This window comes from Phodopus roborovskii, unplaced genomic scaffold (genome assembly GCF_943737965.1).
Source record: "Phodopus roborovskii unplaced genomic scaffold, PHOROB, whole genome shotgun sequence".
Classification (NCBI taxonomy): Eukaryota; Metazoa; Chordata; class Mammalia; order Rodentia; family Cricetidae; genus Phodopus; species Phodopus roborovskii.
Genome location: NW_026126416.1, coordinates 9,470,161 through 9,489,014, shown reverse-complemented (window position 1 = coordinate 9,489,014; position 18,854 = coordinate 9,470,161). Strand labels below are relative to the sequence as shown.

General features: G+C 43.2%; 1 protein-coding gene across 1 annotated transcript in view; it reads left to right on the top strand.

Annotated features, from left to right (window-relative positions):
- Positions 1 to 18,854, top strand: part of Slc24a3 (solute carrier family 24 member 3) — a 480,001-nt gene that overhangs the window by 354,280 nt on the left and 106,867 nt on the right. The window lies entirely within an intron of this gene.

The following is an 18,854-nucleotide window of genomic DNA, read 5'->3' as shown; positions in this document are numbered from 1 at the left end:
TCTGTGCCCTGCCCTGTTGGAAGTGGCTGGTTGGTATAAAGGGCTAAGACAGATGCTGGTGTCTTTCACCCTCACGTGTTCAGACCTGTGTGTCTCTCAGAAGCTGCTCAGAATGCCAGAATGTCCCCCATTCAAATGTGCACTCAAGAGTTCCCATAGAATTCACAGCTATCCTCCATGGTCTATTTTTACTGCCACCATTTCCATCCATGCCAACTGATTCATCCTGTCTGCCTGCTTGTGTTTATTCCTTCCAAGTGACGGGCAGAAGAACACCTTGATCTTGTTCAGCAACCACTCCAGGGCTCCCCAGTGGACAGGCTCCTGGGCAGGTGCTTTGTTCACGATGATTGAGGTCTGCCCCATTCACTTAACTGAATATTTTCTGCTTTCTCAATAACCCGTTGTGTTAAGTGTAATGAGTCCACACTGCAGTGTTCTTGAATTTTCCTCCATACGTAGCGCAGCCGAAAGAATGAGCTGCACGCCTGCCTTCACTGCTGTCACTCTCCCCTGCCTGACCGACTCACCATTGCCTTCCAGAGACGAATAGTCACACCAGTGGAAGCTGTTGCTGTTCGCACTCTCTTAATTAGCATTGTCACCATTAGCTGTATGATTATTAGCCCGGCCGTTATTAGTGTTGTCATTAGTTCATTAGTCATTTGTACCTGCAGCTTGATTCTGAAGCAAGCCCAAAGGGGAAGAGATAATGTAAAGAAATGAAACAAATGACTGGGGGGTGTCTACTCAGTGCCACACAGCTAATTACTTATGAGATGACTGTAGTGTGTTTGTGGCATGTAATTCATCAGCAGTACCACTCATCACAAGCTTGGCTAGAACACCTGCTCATGGCTGATGCACAGGTTGTTGGCATCTGTCTTTCAACCTCCTCCAAGTCCTTGCTGACTGGTCTCACAGTCCCGTGTGACTGCAGAGAGGTAACAACCAGAGCTTTTTCTGGAAGTAGCCATCATGGCAATCCTAGATGTAACCTTCCTTTTTTCTTTTTTTCTTTTCCTTTGTTTTTTTTTTTTTTTTTTTTTTTTCTTTTAGCCTGTGCCTACTTGGAGACTTCCAAAGCCACCACACTTGCCTTTCTTGTAGAATCTCTCACATCTTTGCAGAAGATGGTATTTGGAGAGTAGCATGTGCCAAAGAATCAGATTAACAACCTGGGATTGCATTCTTGTTCTGCTGTTTGCTAACTGAGAAGTTGTTTTAGCTACTAAAGCCCAATCCTTCTCATGTATAAAGTGGATATAAGCACTCCTACTTCTGAATGCTGCCATGGTGCTGAAATCTATCATGTTTGACATTAGTAATAGCACTTGGTCTGCAGTGACAGTCAATGCAAGTTAGACACTTTTATCAACTCTTGGTATACTCATCCTAAGGTTCCCACTACCAGATTCCACCCTAGATCCCTGGGAAGGTTTGGCCATTCAGGTGATGGATTGATTGACAATGTTATCTGTGGCTCCCATCAGAGATATGTCAGGGAGCAGAGAGGTCAGAAAGAAAGGTCTTGTAAATGAGAAGGAAAGATATATTAACATAACGAGATCAGAGGACTAGTGCTTAGTCCTAGGCAGTAGGTAGAAAAGAACAATCATGAAGAAATGAGTTGTCTAGCCTCACACAGGGGGACACATTCCCAGACAACAGAGCTGGTGCCATGGGATGTCACAACAAAGCATAGGAATTAGGCAATGAGTCATTCACAGGTACTGCTTGGCATTATTTATATTGTTCTATGTTTTCACTTGGCTGGGAGAACTACAGCAAGCACCCATGGGCTTCTCTCTAATGTATTTCAGCTTAAAGAGAAGTGCATGAGGAAGCCTGTTGTCCATCTAAAATGAAAGTCATTAAGCTGTAAGGTTTGTAAGGTTTGAGCTTCTGTCTCAATTAGGGTTTTGATGAATTTGATGTAAGTGAATGACTGCTGTATTAGCATTTTACAGACACACCCAATGTCTCATGTTCGCCTGAGGTACTTTATGGAGTTTATATGGGACAGAAGGAAATTGCTTCTCAGAAAGTGGCTTGGAAAGATGTTGTGGGTATCCCACAAGACCTTTGCAGAGCTGTGGTCCTCCCAGTTTTTCCTTAAGAACAAAGAATAACAACAAAGTGAAAATATCCAGGTCTTGACGCAATCTTCTAATATATTTTGCATATTGCATTAAAAAGACTTCATGCCAATTTTATAAAACAATGTGCTTATGAATTTAAATCCACCATTCAGAGCATGTTAAGCTTTAAATACATAACCACAAACAGAGAGTAAACAGTTTAACTGCATCCCAGATTAGGACGTTCATATTCTGGTTATTACAGACTGGCAGATGGCTCTGGTTTGTTATAAAAGCTCCCACATTGGCTCCTGGCATCCTTATAATGTCCCCGATGTTCTTTGGCTAGGTCCATCTAATCTTGGCTACATTTGCCTTTCTTCAAATAGCCTGCTGTCTGAGCTGGCTCGTTTACACAAAACAGAACAGCACCAAGAGGTTATATATCCAAGTTGAAGCTTGCCTTCATTTGAATATCCCCAGAAGAAGAATCGAGACAAGGAGTCAAGTGCAAGTAGTTAATTTGAAAGGTTGCCCCAGGGAACACAAGCAAGACATTGAGGAGGTGAGACAGGAAGAGAAAGCCACAGACAAAAGCATTAATGAGCAAGTTATCAGTACCAGCAACTATGATTTGATTCATCTATGGGGACTGGTTTACAGGTGTGTAGTGATCTCACATGAGAGGCAAGAGAGCTGGGTACTTATCCACCAGCTTCCACATTCATTCCATATGACTCCTGGTAAGAAACATGAGTCCCTCAGCATTCCAGCTTGTTGGGTAGTCATAGTCAGGGTGGAACTTGGGGCTCAAAAAAAAAAAAAAAACAGGAAGAGGGATGCAAGAGTTGCCCACCTTCTGAAAAGGTGGAGAGATGCGAATGGGCCCATAGACTGTGGCAAATGCAAGACTAAGGCTTCAAATTAAGCTAGCTCTTTAGACCCTAGCTAGCCATTTTTAAAAGTTTTATAAGGTTATGATTTTCGAAAAGTGACTGATCCCACTTCCAAGTATATCAATTTAGTATGAATTTACTGAAACTATGATTTTCATGGTATAATTGGTAAATTTACATAAAAGCCAGAAAAAAAGTCTTAGGATTAGCCAAGGTATAATATTCATGCAGTGCTACTTGTATATTATATAATGTTTAAAAACATTTTAATATGTAAATGCATGTCATTCCTTGTGTATCTTCATCATTTTGAACTACATTGTATAAATAATAATGTTTTTACAGGTATAGATACATGCATATGTAGTGTATATATATGTCTGTGTGGTTATGTGTACATGTGTGTGAGATTTGGGTGTATGTGGAAGCCAGAGGTTAACATCAGGGGTTTCAATTACTCTCCTCCTATTTTCTCACTGAACCCAGAGTGCCATCAACTCAGCGTGACTGCCTGCCTCTGCTCTCCCAGTGCTGAGATTGCAGATATGCAATGCCACACACAGTGACTACCCAGACTCAGGGCGGTGTGCCTGTGAGGAGGCCCTTTATCAGCAAAGCTATATCCTCAGCCCAAATAATAAGGTATTAAAGGAAAACTGATATATAGTGCATGTACTGTAAGCTCTGAGGCGAAAAGTACAAATTAACAGTGACTCTGATAGTTAGTTCTGTCCCAGGTCATAGCTTCATTAAATAGAAACCTTTCATTTAAAACTGCATGCTTCACAACTCATATTGAAAACCATCATAGGTTGGGGGAATTAGCTACTATTCAGTAAGCTGATTCAGACACCACACCCACCAGTGGTCTGTGAGTATTTCTACAAATGTACTCACTGAGTTTTAAAGTACAGGATAGTACTATCCTCATCAACATATTAGGAAATGGACCCTAGGCATTTGAAAAGGGGAGGGTGGTCTGTTGAGGTAGTTAAGAGTAAAAAAGACATATCTACTAACTACATAATCCATATGAGGAACCACTGGTTATAAAACCACAGGATAGAACTATTGCACTCTCATCATTAGGCTGAGATTTTTTTGTGCCCTTTAGAAGTTTGGGTTGTAGGACTTGTAACAGTGCAAAGAATGGACATATCAGTAAGACAGTAGACCCAAAATAGGTGATAGAAGCACCCAGCACAGCTGAGGAATATCTAGAAGCTTCTATTGTAACCCAAAAGGCAACATCCATAGCTGAACTTCTGCTTCACCAATAATGGAGATCTGGCTTGGTGAATGTAATAGAAGACACTTGGGTCTCCTGTATACATTAATTCCCCAGTTATTGCTCTCCAATTGAAACTAGACACATCATCTATCATGTTCCAGTTCTTGAAATCGATTCAGATCCCCAAATTGTCTAGGGACTATGAAAAGTGAGAATGAAAACCACACACCATCAACTCCAAACCCAGGGTTGGAAGTCAACTATCTGCTGGAAATACAGAGATGATGGGACAAGAGTGAGCTGGAGTGACCTCTGAAAACCTAAGGATCAGGGGTCTCCTCAGGGCAGGATGCATTCATGTTTGGTACTGTCAGAGGCAAGAAAGCAGCATGCATGGTGCAAAGATGGACCTGAATAGGGGTTGACATGTGGAGCAGTCTGTAACCTGGGAAACCAGAGGTTCTCCTGCAGCGTCTGCAAGCTGCCGGCATAAGGACATGGAGTGCAAATCCAGTCCAGTTAGATCAGAGAAGTGGCTTAAACTAATAAAGCCCCATCTTCAGGCTCAGCTCCACTCAGACCAGTGCTGGCTATGATGGGCGAGGAGCCCTCTGGCATGAGCAACCCTTCTGTGATGTCTCAGTCTTGTAGGAGGGTGGGTTCCTGGGGTATTTTCCATCTGATCCTGGTGGTATCATCTCCTTGCTATTCCCATCTCTTGAAATCAAACCTATGCAGATGAGTGCAGAGGCTATTGGTTTCTGGCAACAGAACACCAACTTTAATTACATGTAAGTACAAGAGAATTCAATGGTGTCTCTAAAAACTACACAGGAAAGCATATGACTTGACCAAGGCTCTAGCCCCATTGTTGTTCTCTGTCCTTGTCCTCAGATTAGCTTTCTTTGATGGAAAAATAAATAAATAAAGGTTATAGCTGTTTCAGGCCTCATACACATACCACATGGGCCAAGAAAAGAAAAAGAAAATGTTACCTTGTCTACACTACAGTCCAGCCCCTACTTAATGTCATCAAACAAAAATCTGGATGGGCCCAACTGCTTTGACTAGAGTTACCAGATTAATTTAAATTAGCAAGAACCACCCAGATTAAGTTAGCAAGAACCACCCACCCATTTCTTCTCTCTAGAAATAAGAATCTAATCTACTCCACAACCAAAAGCTGTAGAATGAAGGTTCTGTCCAGTCAAGTCCAGCCACCCTTCAGTCCCAAATAAACACACAGAGACATATTAAATTATAAACTGTTAGGCCTGTTGCTCAGGTTTCTTATTGGCTAGCTTGCTCTTAATTATTAACCCATTTCTGTTCATCTGTGTACCTCCATGTGGTCTTGGCTTACACGGTGATGCCTGGACCTCTTGCTTTCTTGGCAGCTACATAGTGTCTCTTTCAAGACTCATTTTCATGTTTCTCTTCCCAGAATTCTCCTAGTCTGGAGACAATATTTCCTATATTTCCTGCCTGGCTACATCCTGCCTGTCCAGCTTTATTCATCAACCAATAAGAGAAACATATTCACAGCATATAGAAGGACATTTCCTATTTAAAAAGCATAGCTTCTGGCCCTTTCTTGTCATGCAGTACAGAGTCTGTGATGAACTGGCTGGGCCTGCACTGGATCTCACTGGCTTTCTTTCCTGGGCTGATCTCACTCATTGCTGCTGTTGGTACTTATATGGACATATGCTGTTATTTCTGACTACATAACCAAGGAAGATTACTGAATCAAGTTGTGAGTGTTTGTTTGTGTGTGTGTATGCCTGTGCACGTGTATGTGTGTGGGGGAGAAAGAATTTATTTTGAGTCATGGTTTACAGAGTTCATGGTTTCTTGATCCCGAGCATCACGGCAGTTGGAACAAGTGGCAGAGACCTTTCTTGATGTGCAGATGTCTGAGGGTGAGCCTAGAAGGAAGCAGGGATAATCCACACCTGACAACCTGCCAGCTGACTTACACTCTCCAAATAGATGCCAGCCCTAGAATTTCTAGAACCTCCCAAACTAGCACCACCTAGGTGGAGACTAAGCATTCAAGCCATGGGCCCCTGGAGGGCATTTTGCATTCAGGCTATCATAGTATATTTGTCATTTGCTTTTTAATCATAAGCTTCCAAACTGCTTTCAAAGTGGGTATCCGTGTTCCCTCCCTCCCCTGATCAGTGAGATCTCAGTTATCTGCATCACCACTAGCACTCAGTGTGATCAGTTTTATTTTGTTTACCTTATGATCATAATCATTCCAGCAAATGTAAAGAGTGCCTCTCTGTGTGTTTGTTTGCATTTAGAGATATGGCTGTGAACATCTTGCCCTGAGATTATTTGGCATCTTCTTTGGTGGAAAGTATGTTCAAATCTATGTCCATGCTGTCATTTGGATCTTATCTTTTCCTTACTCTCTTGTCCTGGTAGTCTCTAAATCATGGCAATCGACTACTACTCTGAGTCCTTCTGTCCAATTTGTTTTCATTTCCAAATCAATAGAGAGTAGGGTCATTAGAAAGGATCTAGCATAGCCATAGAGATGTTTTATTAGTGCTGTTGCCCTCATCTGAGTTTGCAAGGGAGGTTCTCAGAAACCATACTCTCCAGCTGTGCCAAAGAAAATGAAGAGGGCTTGGTGCCCTTATGCCCAGCAAAGCAAACTTAGCAATAACTGAGATCCAAGATGCATATTTTCAGAAATGTGAAGTGGAAAACTGGAGCCCCTGGAAGGTGGGGTGAGCATTCCTTCCACGTTAAGCCTCACATTGCTCCTGGAAAGTGAGTTTCAGGTCACTGCCTGCCTCCTTGGAACAGCTATCTTAAGGGCTGGCTGACTGCCAATGTAAAGGGAACCCAGAGCCTTCTCTCCATTGTCACAGGGCATCCTTCTAAGAGGAGAGACCAACTTTGAGACCTAAAGCCATTTCTTCCCAGGACAATTTCTTGTACCTGTGACAAAAAAAAAAAAAAAACCTAGCAGAAGCAACCTAAGGAAGGATCTGTTCTGACAGTGTGAGGGTGTCATCCATTGTGGCAGGGGAATCATGCCAGCAGGAGCATTGGATAGTGGGGCCATATTGTATCCACAATCAGAAAATGGAGAGGGGGAGAGGGAGGGAGGGAAGGAAGGGGGGGGATGCTGATGCTCAGCTGTTCTTGTTTATATTCAGTCCAGAACGTCAACCCATGCAACAAGCACATGCTGATCATGCACTGGACACCATTCATGCATCTTTAGATGTATTGTCCTCAAATAACTCTGAGGAGAACAGTTTTCAAAAGAGTAAACCGAAGCTCCAAATGCTTAATAATCTCGCCACACTAGTGTGTCAGAGGCTTTGGGACTGCAGGGCCTGGCCAGTGGTATAGAATGTCTGCTGCTTTGTCCAGTTTTTACAAGGAGTCCATTTAGATAAGAAGTCTCACACCCTAAGCTGCCAGGCACACAACAGCCATTCCCATCACTCCTTCACAGATCAGTGTCTTTCTAATCATGAAACCCATAGGAAGCAGAGAGCACAAGTGGATTGAAAGGGAACTGTGGGGCAGGGCTTCCTCCTTCACCCTTACCTGGATGTCTTTACAGCACCAGCTGAGTTCACATGCCTTGGGCTGTCTTAGCTGTACAAGGTCTCTGGCATTCCAAAGGGGGGGGGAATCTGCCTCAGGGACCCTGGTACTTTTCACAGAGGCTCCTCATTTCCCATATGCCCCTTAAATAGCAGCAGGCCAACCCAGCAACAAGGGGTGAAACATTCGGATCATAGCCCTATAATTCCAACACAGTCAAAAGAACACAAGAAACCTCTCTGATGCAGTATAGCACAGCATTGACAAGCCGAGAGAATGTGCAGAGAAAGACTGTGAACCCTCTTCCTCAGTTCCTTAGGCTGGTCTCCAGACTACATCCTGGTCTCACGTCTTGTCACCACAATATATATGGCACTGCCTGTATACATGTAGGACTGTGTGAACCATGGCACAATAAACCAGATTTCAGAATACCTGTGGAAGGACCTGTTGTCACACCAGAGGCTACCCAGTGATTGAAATTATGTACCTATTTATATACAGTATTTCTGAGAGCAGGTTTGTCCGGCATCTGTGGATTTAACACCAAAGCAATAATCCACCGAAGAATGAACGCAGAGCAAGTGTTAGACCTGAACTCACATCCCATCTCGTGAGTTCTAGATCTAACAAGGTTCGCTGAGTGCTTGCTACGAACTGAGCACTGTTCTAAGCACCAGAGAGATGCCAGTGAAAAGAACTGCATTCTAGAATTTGACTACAAGCCACAGGATGCTATTAAATACCCAGCAAATATGACAGCTCGTGGGTAGGAATGTAGAAGGATGGATGACAGGTGGATGGATAGATAGATAGATGGGTACAAGAGAAAGAAAGAAAGATGAGTTATTACACTTGGTTTGGGGGCTAGGGAGAAGATGTGTAGTGCCAATGCTATGAAGGTAAAAAAGCAGCATAGGAAGATTTATAGGAGATACATGAGAATAAAAGGTGCAAGCTTTTAAAGAATTTCCAGGAAGTTCCCCACCACAGATGCTGATAATTTAATGCAGTGGAAAATATTCCCTTCCACTCTAAAGAAAATGGTACCACTTAAAAAATGACACTCTGAATGTGAGTCACTTTGAACAGAGGGAACATACCACCTGAACAGAAACACTATTGCTGTTCCTAGAAATACTCTAGAATCCTGGTTTCTAGCTTCCCAAGCTAGAGCAAGGAAACAGCAATGCCAAGGGTACTAGGAAGATGCATGCCCAGTGGCTACTGATTCTTCCAGCAACAGTGAATTGTTAACAAAGACACAGGAGTGCCTGTTCTGTGGGGAAAGAATAACATTAGGCTGTGAGCTCCCCAGTGGCATCTCTGCCTGCCTCCTCAGGTAAGGCTAGAATCAGGGACCTGAGGAGATGGATCAGTTCATAAAGTGCTTGGCGTGCATGCTTGGGGAACTGCATCTGGATCCCAAACATCCATTCTAAAAGCTGAGTACAGCAGCATGCATCTGTAATCCCAGTGCAAGGAAGGAAGAGGAAGATGTAAAAACAAGCAGATGCCTTGAACTCTCTGACCAGCCAGTCTAGTCAATAAGACCCTATCTCAAAATATAAGGTGCAAAGGGAAGTACATCTGGCCCTGACCTCTGACCTCCACATGCATACACAGGGACATGCATCCACATGAACATGTACACATATGTACACAATAGAGTAGCATCAACCCCTGAGACGCACTCGACCTTTGATCAAGGAATAACTGAACTGCCCTTAGCACAGCACATGGGGGAAAAGCTCATATATGATCTTAGAGAACTCACAATTACCCCAAAGTCTGGTACACAATGTAGGGGGAAGTTTCTGTGTCCTGTCAGCCAGCTCTGTCCTGCCAACCAACTCTCAAATAATCACACAGAAACTTATTATTAGTTATAAATGCTTGGCTGATAGCTTAGGCATGTTACTAGCCAGCTCTTAAAACTTAAATTAACCCATACTTATAAATCTACATGTTGCCACATAGCTCATGGCTTATTGCCTCATATTCTGCACATCCTGCTTCCTCCGCATCTAGCTGGCAACTCTGCCTTTTTTCTTCCCAGTATTCTCCCAGTCTGGCTTTCCCACCTAACTTCATCTGGCCTAGCTATTAACCAGTTGGCTCTTTATTAAACCAATGAGAACAATGCATATTCACATTCACAGTGTACAAAAGGGATCATTCCATAACAACACACAGACTGAGAAACTTTTTTTGATTAGTTAGATAGATAGATAGATAGATAGATAGATAGATAGATAGATAGATAGATAAATAGATAGATGATAGATATAAAAAGGTGACTGTCACAACTTGCCACAAAATGTACTGAGACATGGTCCGTAGAACAGTAGAAGATATAGGATCGACTCTAACAAGAGGAAGTCTCTCAAAGGAACCCTTAATTATTATAAAGAATATAAAGGAAAAGAAAATTCCAAGTGGAAAGGTGAGTGGGTGGATATCCATACATGGAGCAGCTAGACAGGCATGAGGGTAATAGAAGAGGCTAGTTTGGAGCCTGGTGCATTAGAATAAGTATGAGAGAGAAAGAGGGGGAGGGAGAGAGAGAGAGAGAGAGAGAGAGAGAGAGAGAGAGAGAGAGAGAGAGAGAGAGAGAGATTGGCAGGGACAGGCAAGGTCTGGCCAGGGGTCTTGAGATTTGGGTGAAACTGGAAGCCACTGAAAAGTTCTGATCCCCACATAATGGTATCTGATTTGTACTCTGAGAAAACCACTCCAGCTACTCACTAGAGAAGGGGTTCTGTGGAGAAAGGATGGAGGCAGGGATCCAGCAAGAGCGCTATGAGAGACTTGAGTGGCTTCTGCAATTGGAGGGGTAGTGAGAAGTGACACGATAAATTGAAAATGGCAGTGAAGGAAAGCGATAAATCACAGAAGACGCCGGTACTTTTAGTCTGAACAATGGAAGTGGGCTACAGAATATTTATTGACTCTTTTAGTGATGATAGATTGGTCATGAGAAATTAGAATTTATTTCCACTGGATGTGTTGTAAAGTCAGCAATTCTGTGCCAGATCCAAAAACATGGGAGGGTCACTGAAATAGCAAAATGGATCTATTAATCAAAAATTAGCCTTTGCTTTTTAAATTATTACACTTTTAGAACTTTTAATTAAAACATAACTGTGTAAGTCCCCCTTCCCTTCCTCCCTCCAACCCCTCCCTTGTGTCTCTCATTGCCCCCTCTCAATTTACATTCTTTTTCTTTGTTATATTTACAATAATGCCTAAATATGCCACAACTTGCTCAGTCTGTTCAGTGTTCCTTGTATGTGATTTCAGGGCTGACTACTTGGTGTTGAATAACCAAGTAGGGAGCTCATTCCTACAGAAGACTATTTCTCCTGTTCTCACCATTCCTTAGGTGTCTGTGTGGGACCCCCACCCCAGACAAATTAACTTTTAACTTAATTTTAACTATAAAACCCACATTTTAAGCTACAAGTTCTATCACCTATCTGTTACTCCCCAGCCATTTTTACTTGGTAGCCATTGTCACTACCAGTCCCACATAACCTCTAGAAACAACCCAACTGTCAAGGAGACATGACTCACTTGTCTGACTGATTGGTTCCTTGTAGGACCGGGACCAGGGACAACCAAACCCTGCATAGCACTGCCCATCTCAAAATCAATGGAGGTAAATTTCAAATCGACCACGTTTCACAGATGCCTATCAGTCATGGTTTGGCAAATGGCAAAGCAGAAAATGAACAATTGTATTCTACAACTTTATTAGTGTCACTTGACCCATCCGTTTTTCCCGTCTGTTTTTCCCCAGACACCTGTATGCCCAATGAAAGCTTTGCTAGTTCATCATCTCATACTGACTGAATTACCATCAGGCTATCTTTATTCCTGATTCTCTGACCTGCAGACAGTCTATACCATCAGACAATAAGGACTCAGTTTGCAACTTTAAAATGCTGAAGCAGTGGAGAGAACCAAGAGAAGTTCTATGAGCTTTCTGGTTTTGTTTTTCTTGTGTGACAAAATCCTTTTCAAGTACAGTTACTGTCATCGTGGGCCAGTCTCCCTTGACCTATGTGAAGTAAGTCACCTATTGCCTCTAATCCAGCAGCTCTTACCTGCCTTTCCTCCTTCAGCCCTACATTTAAAGGAATGTCTTAAGCCTGGACCTCATTCTTACTCTCCCAGTGAGAAAAATAAGTGCTGTTTGTTAGCCTTTCCAGCTCATGTGTGGAACACATGGATGGTGGAGTTAGTTAACCAAATAATCTGGTTTTCACTAGCAAAGCAAGATGTTTTGTTCCTGGCCCAGACCCAACCAAGGGGACACTTGTCTTGTACATTGTGGGAGCAGGGGTGCATCTGTCCTCCTTTTCCTGTAGGGAGATATACATAAGAGGCGACTCCTCAGGAGATGGGAAAGAAATCTGGTCTGGGTATGCTTTATTTGTTTGTGACTCTTCCCTCCAATATGAAGCTGCAGCTACAGTTGGAACATGGAAAATTAGAACTAGGACATGTGATGCACTGGCCAGCAGCTGGGAGAAGCAGGGTGAGGTGGAGTGGCTAGTCACCGTTATCCCATGGCCTTCGTCATTCTCAGATCTCTGTCACGATGCAGTAAACCTGATTTTTTTCCATTCCCTTGCTGTCTTTGATTACTGCAACATGCAGCTTTCAAAGACACGTGTCCTGCCTCCCCACCGAATCATTTGTTTTTCCTTTTTAAAAAACAATAGACAACTGTCTTCTGCTCCCAGTTATTCTCTGTTTTTATTGTAAATTAAAAACAGCTTTTGTGTTAATCACTAATCTTTTGGGGGATCTCATTGAGTTAATGCAGAATTATATGTATTAACTCTTCTTGCCTTAGATCAATCCCATGGCATACATACTGTTTTTCTCAGTTTACAGATAAGAAAACAGAACCCAGAGAGGGAGGGAGAGAAACTTGCCCCAGGCCACACATTGAGGAAGAGCAGAGCTAGGATTCATCTGTGCCTAGTAGTTTGATCACAGAATGTACATCCTTAATCTCTGGAGAGCAAACAGAAGCTGGTGGCACAAAACAGGCTGAGGAGCCTCCACACAGGAGGCCCCAGAGGCACACATCTCATGGAGGAAGAGGTGTCCTAGATAGTCGTGCACTTCTGTGGTCTAGAAGATGATTTCTCTGGGGTGCCCTTGAACCTCTTAGTTGGAGAACCTCCTGCAGAAAATGATGAGGCTGGCTACCCAGGTGGCCAGTCATCTCTGAGAGAAAAACAAGATCGCGTTTCCTTCAGAGCTCAGACTCCATCCCGAGCTCCATTTATATGTGCCCCATGGTGGAACTTAGGAGCGATTGAAATATGGCATTGGATAAAGGGATTTTTGAAGCCTTTTCTGATGCTTATACCTAATTCTGCTGTGCTCTATGCTTTGAAAATCTGCTGCAAAGAGCAATGGAGTCCTCACCTTCCCTTGCTTCGTGTTAATGATGGTGGCCCAGGATAGATTTGTTCAGCTCTTCTTGCCAGTGGACGGTCTTTTAGGGGAGTCAGCTCTGTTCTAGAAATATGGAGAAGAGACGAGAAGGGGCAGACAGGTGATTCTTAGATTATGTGGGGGTTGTCAGAGCCCCTGGGGGCCCTGGTGACATGTAGTTTCTTTCAAAAATCCACATTTCCTCCAGAGCCCAGGCATGCTTTGGCTCATACCCACTGTGGAGGCTGGGGCCCATGGAGTTTTGCTGAGGGAATGCCTCACTACTCCTGGAATAAAGTGGTGAACAAAATCAAAATCAGGAACAGTTACTTTTATGAAAGCAGTGGAGGGAAGCACCTAAACCTGACAGCGTTGCCTCACCAGAGCTCTGGCTCCTGATGCTGTCAACTCAGCCCAGGTGAACCATGCCATAGGCGGTCGAGATCACAGCACTTCGTAGACTGTATAAATTCTCTGTGGGCAGTTACGCACCAGCAGAGCTCCAAATAAGGGCCTTCGTAGACACTTGAAAGCCCCCAAGGATCTCAAGACCATTTTTCAGTGCTGTCATAAAAACCTAGATCTACAGTTGCATGTATTAAAAAAAAAAAAGAATATCGAGCTAAAATATATTTTCTTAATTTCTCTGATAAATAAAATAAAATAATTTTGCTCATCTGTCATCTCTCATAAATGAAAATTCATTTTCATGAAATGTGACTCTCAAGTTTTAATGGAAGCAAGTATTTAAGATGTATGGCTCCAATTCTGGCCCTCGGCAGAGAGAATGATTGTAAATATCAGTCATCTTGTATTAAATGTACATGCACTGAGCCAGGATTTTTATGTGGTTCTTAAGGATGACTCCCTGAGTCTTGACTGTGTGGCCTGTGGAAGCTACTTGACCTTGTCATGACTTAGCTCCCTTGATTATTAAGTGGAAATAATGATGTTATTATAATATCTCTTAAATATAGTTATTGTGGTACTCGGATATGTTTAGATATATGTAGCACCTAGACGACCACTGCCTTGTCGGGAAGGTCTATAAACAATCTGCTCAACACCAGAGAGTATTGTCCTCATTGTTTCTGGGAGCTGTTATGAGTGTGAAATGACCTCCTCAAGCTCAAGTGTTTGAACATTTGGTCCCCAGCTGGTGGCACCGTTTTGAGAGATTGTGAAACCTCCTAAGAGGTTGGGCCTAGCTAGAGGAAACGGGTCACTGCTGGTGGTGGGCCTTAACAGGGATAGCCTTGGCCTCCCATCCAAGTGCTCTGTGTTTCTTGGTCCATGTCCTGTAACAAACTGGACTTCAGGCTTCCATCACCATAGATAGGAGCTGAACTATGCCATGTCTTCCTTGCCATGATGAACTATAGCCCCTCAGCCATGAGCCCAAATAAAGCCAGTCTAAGTGGCTTCTGTCATATATGTCATCAAAACTGTAAGAAAAGTTACTGACAGATGGCGTGACCAAGTGAAGTTTCCAAGCGAGAGGGGAGTTATTAAGAAACCATCAGCTCGTAATAGCAAAGCTAAGCTCCACCCTCAGGTTTAATGGCCCCAACCCCAATTCATGTCACCTCCATCTGGGAGACCCTTGGGTTGATAGTAGTTCCATGGAACTTGAGCATGACCATGAACATGTGCACTAACATGAACATGGATGGCATCAGGCCTCTGCAAGGCTTCCCTGGTCTCTGTGGTAATGTTCCATCTATGCCTTCCTCAGTTTCCCAGTCTTGCTTCACCCCACAATGTAACTCATCAAAATCCTCTGCTGCTGACCTTACAGTCCCACCATCTCAGCCTTGTTGCCACCCTCCCCCCAAACCCTGGCCTGGTCTTCCCGCCCAGTGGGATTTAGACCAGCTCTTACATAGAGCATCTTTCCTGGGCTCTATATTCAACATCTCTAGATTCTTTCCCTTTACTTTCTTTTGTTTTGCTTTGTTTTTTTTTTTTTTGTTTTTGTTTGTTTGTTTGTTTGTTTGTTTGTTTTGTTTTTGAGACAGGGTTTCTCTGTGTAGTTTTGTAGCCTTTCTTGGCACTCACTCTGTAGATCAGGCTGGCCTCCAACTCACAGAGATCCACCTGCCTCTGCCTCCCGAGTTCTGGAATTAAAGGCTTGTGCCACCACTGCCCAGCTCTAGCTGCCTTCTCAAGCATCTCTTGTCCCTTTGATACTCAGATCTGTGGCTCTGCTCTGAGAATACCTAATCCTTGGCTAGCAAAAGGTAAGGACTGTAAACTCCTCCATCTTGGATTGGAAGAAAAGGAGACACACCCAGACCCTAACTGTCTATACTGTCTATACGGTCCTCTACCCTTGTGAATCTTACAGCCCGATTGAAGTCTCATCTTGCCCTAAACCAAAGAAGTCACAAGTAGCATGCTTACTACTCCACAGGAACCCAGGTTTGATGTGACCCTTTCTGGTCCCAAAGCTCCTGGATTCCAGAATGTGTGGCTTGTGATACAAGCATACAATACAAATTTGAGCATTCTTCATGTTGGAGTCCATTAAGTATGAAGTGCTTGAATTTTCCTGGGAGGAGGGTGTGAGCTAGTTTTTCTCAGCCTGAACAACATAGTCACTATTCCACATGAATAATTTTGTTTTGTAAAACCCTATCACTGTGTGGATATATAAATCTTGATTGTGCTTTAAATAGGGCTATCAAAGTGTGATTATGAGCAGGTGAGTCTTAGACATACTCTCAACTAGTAATAAAAACTGATATAATCAGATAAGTAATGATAATTGAAAATATAATTATTTGTTCCACCCCAAGGCCCAGTGTGTGCTGCTATGCTGTGTGCTTTTCATACATTCTATTATTTGATCTTTCTAGAAGCCCTAAAGGATAGCCCTGTCATTACTCCCATTTCATACATGGGAGAACAGAAAGCTCAACAATGGCAAGGGCAGTGGTTGGTCTAGGAGCTCTTTCACCCACATTCAGCACCAGGTTCCCACAATGCCCTTGCTTTAAGGATAGGACTTTAGAAATCCATTGAGCATATCTATCCAGATAGATTCTTGAGGATCTTCATACAAAACTGCAGTCCACCTGCTTTTTAGTTTCACCTGGGTAGAGGGTCCAATTCAAGTTTCAAACCCAAGTTTGGACAACCCTAGAATCCAGGCCACTAGAATACTTCTCTATTTGTCCTAAAGCAATAGAATGACTTGAATATTCCCACTTCACACTCCTCCCCTCTCTCTTCCTCCCTCCTTCCTCTCAGTCCCTCTCTTCCTATACACAGAAGAATCGCTGCTCCCTGTTCAGTAACACAATATGCGCACATCCAATAGTGATGGAAGAGAACACAGTGGGTTCCCAGCTCTCTCCCTACAGGGTAATGCCTGGCAAAACAATGAGTGGCTAGTTGAAGTCCAGTTACACATCCTTCCGGAAGACGCTATCACTAGGAGCATCATCCCGCCCAGTGGATTTACAGATCCTCACCGTGCTTCACCTAAGACTGTTTCTCAGGAATAACCTAGTACACCTAATGGCATGTGTACAGCTAGGAGCTTCTGCTCTTTGCAACCATGTACTTGCACCTCATGACCCTGGTCAAAGAAATGAGGTTTACCCAGTGAAACCCCAAGTTTGAACTTGAGACAAAAGGATCCTACACATAATCGAGCTGGACATGACTCACTAAATCTTTGGGCTTAGGTTTAAACTCCAAGTTGCCTTTGATTTGAGTGCTTCTGACTACACCATGGTGTCTGCTCACTGAAGAGAAAAACCCAGCAGGGTATGCTGTACCCAAACTCTGAAAGGCATAGGAAATGGTTTTCTCTTGAATGAAGAAAGGCTTCGAGCAGCCTTGCTAAGAATGATGATATATGGTCAGTTTTGCATCTCCTATTGTCTCTCCTTCCCCAAAGAAAAGAAATCAATGTGGAATGAGTTGGTAACAGGTATTTCTGAGGTTGTTTGCCTGCTTTTAGTGCTCCTCTATCAAGTGAGCCCCATCAGAGATGCGATCAATAGGCACCAGAAATAGTGGTTTCATGTACGTGACTAAAGCCTTCATTGAGTCTGTGGCTTGTTTACCAGCAGGCTGGCTATTGTCAAACCTCTTGGTAGTTGTGTGAAAGCAGGAAACCTTTTCTCTAACAGAAAAAAAAAAAATGAAATTTCCTGTAGATTTTAGAATTGGAGTAGATGTTTCCCTTTGGATTTTATTTTTCTTTTGGCTTTTAGTGTCTTAAATTCTTTGTGCATTTTGAAATTAAATGTGTATTGAAACTAGGCATGCACATGACCCATAAAATGCCTTTGATCCTCTAGGCTGCCAATTGCATTTGCCTGGTACTCAGGTTCCCATTGCACCTGATATGTAGGAAGGCAACTGAGCCAGATGTTGTCTCTGCTGCTCGAGGGCTACCCTGATCCCCATTGTTCACAGGTCTGTGAGGCTTCCCAAAGATACGAAAAGATCTTCACACATCCCTGGACAACACCAAATGGTCTAATCACTTAATCGGTGAACATTGACTGAGGGCCAGTTCCAACAGTGGGTCTGTAATAGTGATTAAAGAGAGGACAGACTTCTCAGGGTCTGCTGCTTCTGTGCTATGGAGGATCAAAACATAAATACAGGCTTGGATCGGAGCAAAGTCCTTGCCCTGTGCTTGATTCCTGAAACTACCAAAGGGAGGAGGGAGAGGAGGAAGAAGAGAGAAGAAAAAGAGGATGAGGAAGAAAATCAATAAAGAAACTTCAAAAAGAAGTGGTTTGAAGTTAGTAAAATTAGAATCTTACACATGTACACACACACACACACACACACACACACACACACAATAGCTTTAACACTATCCAAGGATGATGCTGTCAGAACTGTGAATACCTTTGGTTGTTTTGGTTGTCTGTTCAAAACACTTCATTATCGGCCTCTGACTCTGACCATGAAGCATAAACCAACTGTTTGCCATAGTTTTGTAGCTTAAGTCAGATTAGAGTTAGTCTAACTACTAATGAAATAGGACAGGCCTTTTTGGCAAGTTGGAGCAACACACACACACACACACACACACACAGAGAGAGAGAGAGAGAGAGAGAGAGAGAGAGAGAGAGAGAGAGAGAGAGAGATATGCATATATTTTCTTAAGGAATTAGAGTATTTGACCAAAATGGCAGCTCATTGACTCCAGCCTCCACTATTGGACCTTTTTGTTTTTGTCCCCCTCCTAAATGAAACACTGATATGTGTCACTAGCAGTATATTGTGGAAATGGTGGTGTATGGTTCTTGAGGCTGACCGTGAAAGGTAGTGTAGCTTCTGCTCGCCTTTTTCTGTTGAATTATTTTCTCTGGGGGAAGCAGCAGTCACTACCTCTGAGAACACTTGAGTATCCTGATGGGGAGATCTGCACACAGAGAAACTAGACCTCCTACTAACAACACAGAGTCATCAGCCATGTGAAAGAGGCTCCTTAGAAACAGACACCGCTGCTCCATCTTGTCATCATCACGTGACCATGGGTCCCTGCCAGTGTCTTTACTGTAGTCTGATGACACATTGGAACCAACATGACCCAGCTAAGCCACTCGACATTTCCAGTCTTCAGAAACTGTGAGGCAGTCG